Raw genomic sequence first — 2,564 nt, forward strand, 5'->3', positions numbered from 1 at the left:
ACATGTGGGAGGAAAATCACTAAGCCATTAGCACTTTATTGTCATTAAACACGATCCCTGTGTCTATTCCAGGGACGGAGCCAAATATCAAAGTAGACAGCAACTGAACTGCTCCATCTCTCGCAGCGTTCCAGTGTCCTCTCAGAAATGACCTGCCCTGCCTTTATTTCCCCCAGTCGAGTTCTGCCTCACAGCTGCAGACTGCAACAGACTCCTTTCACTACTTCGATCGTATTTATTTTATTGTGTCCCACACTGTAACGCCCCAAAACCGTGCTTTTATACAGTATATAAATCATTGTTGTTGTTTTTTCGTTAAACTTTTGTAACATGATTTGTTACAACAGCGCTGGGTGCAGCATAAATTATTAGAGTTTATTTCTAGCAATTTAGAATTTATTTCCTTTTTCTTTTGATGTGGGTAAGTCCCCCTGACACAGTCCAGATCCTTTAAACCCATCTGATTAAATTATAAAAAAATAACGTGTGTTTATTCATGTTTCTGTCAAATTAATTAAATCTGAGAATTATCTATGTGTAGGTATAAAAATAACCCTTTATGATCATAACCCAGTATGAGAGAGAAGCACCAGAGTGAATTCCTATGGACAGGAAACGTGGTTATTTTCCTCAGTGGATGCTCATGATTATCAGGGTCCATGAAACCAACTGAGACACCCAGTAACTTGATTGTAATTCGATTATTATAATAACACTTTTTCTAACTATCCACCCTCCCTCAGAAATATTAACTTCATATTTTAGGATTGACCTGATGTGTTTCAGGAGAAGCATTTCATTTTCATGTTGGAGATCTTTGAACATCTTACTTCAATTTATGAGAACTGTGTTTACCTCAATCTGTATGGTACTGTATGTAATCCAAACTGGGTCATATGAAATCTCATGTGCGTCCCCAAAAAACAACTGTTATGTAGACATTTGACCTGGTTTTACAGGCAATGTTGTCACTATCTTTCTCTTTTAGTAGAACTTGACAAACAGTCATCCAAATCAATTTCTCCAGCGATGTTCACAGGACACTACTGGTTTCCGCAGACTAAGCTACTGTGTTTTGATGCATCACTCAAGGCGAGGGACAGATCCACTCGTACAAGAAGACAAGGTTTGGTTCAGTCTTTCCGTCCCCCACGCCCTCCCCTTCGCCGTGGCCGGATCTTTCCTGCCAAGCGCGTCATGTCGGGAAATCACTCGTTCTCTTCTCACCAGGGCGACGGCAAGACAGGAGAGTCGGTTTGCATCTGTCTCGGCTAGCACACATCTGGGAAGTAAAGGGCTAGACAAATGAAACATTTCTGCCACCCGAGAAATACAAACTGTGAGGTCACGCGATAAGATTCATTGTCATACGAGGAAAATTGTGCGAACTGCAGAAAAAATCTACGCATGTGGTATGTGGAAAGTACAGTATGTCTTTTAAAAGAGAGCAATGCTACTGTACGTTCAGTGTTTCCTGCGCTTCGAAGAGCAAAAGAGACCTGATTTATTTTTAGACTCCTTACATGCTTTTCCACGTTGTGTTTCTGTTTGTAACCGTTTTCCAGACATCAAGGGTTAACATTTTTATGCTGAGATGAGGAAATCTCAATGAGGAAATTATAACTTCTGAGTTGCCCAATATACTAAAGATGATGTTTTTGAGACAATTTCATCAGTGTTTTCCAAAAACAACAAAAACGAATGATATTTTCACGTGGCAGAATAAATGTTAAAACACGCCACGTGTAAATGCGTAACGGGTTGTTTGTGCAAGCGTATTCACCCAGCGCAATAAAATTGCTTAATACTATAGCTAACAGGGTAGCTTTACAGAAATAACATTAGCTCAATGTCTCCCTCTGATGGCACCTTAAAATGCAATCAAGACAGTTTGTAGTCCAATGCTGCTGTGTGCTTCATGGAAAAACGTTTGTATGACAGTACTGTAATTCCAAAGCTGGATTTAAAGTTCTAAATATATTAGAAATTCATGCCCATAATTGCTTGGTCAAGTCACTTCGAGCTGAATGATTATGGGTGAAATCCCTAGCTGTCTGTCTCTCATTTGAAATGCAGACCAACGCTATTTCATTATTGCTTGTAACACAAAAAAGGTGCTATAGTATTTCAAAGTTGTCTCTTCGGCTGTTTGTTCTTAAATATGAGCCAGAAAAACGGTAAATTGCTCCATCTAATGGTACAATTGAAGAGATGCAGGTGTTTTTAATGAACTGACAGTTCACACTGTACGTAGTGTGCAGTGTGTACGTATGTACGCTTATATTCCTAAACTGCTTCCTAGAAATACGCATATTTATCTCTGAATCATTTGACCTTATACATTGGGAAGATAATTATGAAAAAGCAATGTCACCAGCAGCAATCACAACAATTCACTGAACACGTTCACCAGGTACAGTATAAAGGAGTTATTTTTAGGGATGCCAACATGAGGGCCGTTCATAACCGAGTCGATTAAAATGATCATTTCATTACGAATGGCTACATAAATGTAAGCAAATAATAATTTTTATCTGTTCTGTATCTGGAAAAAATATAGTTGA

This window comes from Lepisosteus oculatus, chromosome 5 (genome assembly GCF_040954835.1).
Source record: "Lepisosteus oculatus isolate fLepOcu1 chromosome 5, fLepOcu1.hap2, whole genome shotgun sequence".
Lineage (NCBI taxonomy): Eukaryota > Metazoa > Chordata > Actinopteri > Semionotiformes > Lepisosteidae > Lepisosteus > Lepisosteus oculatus.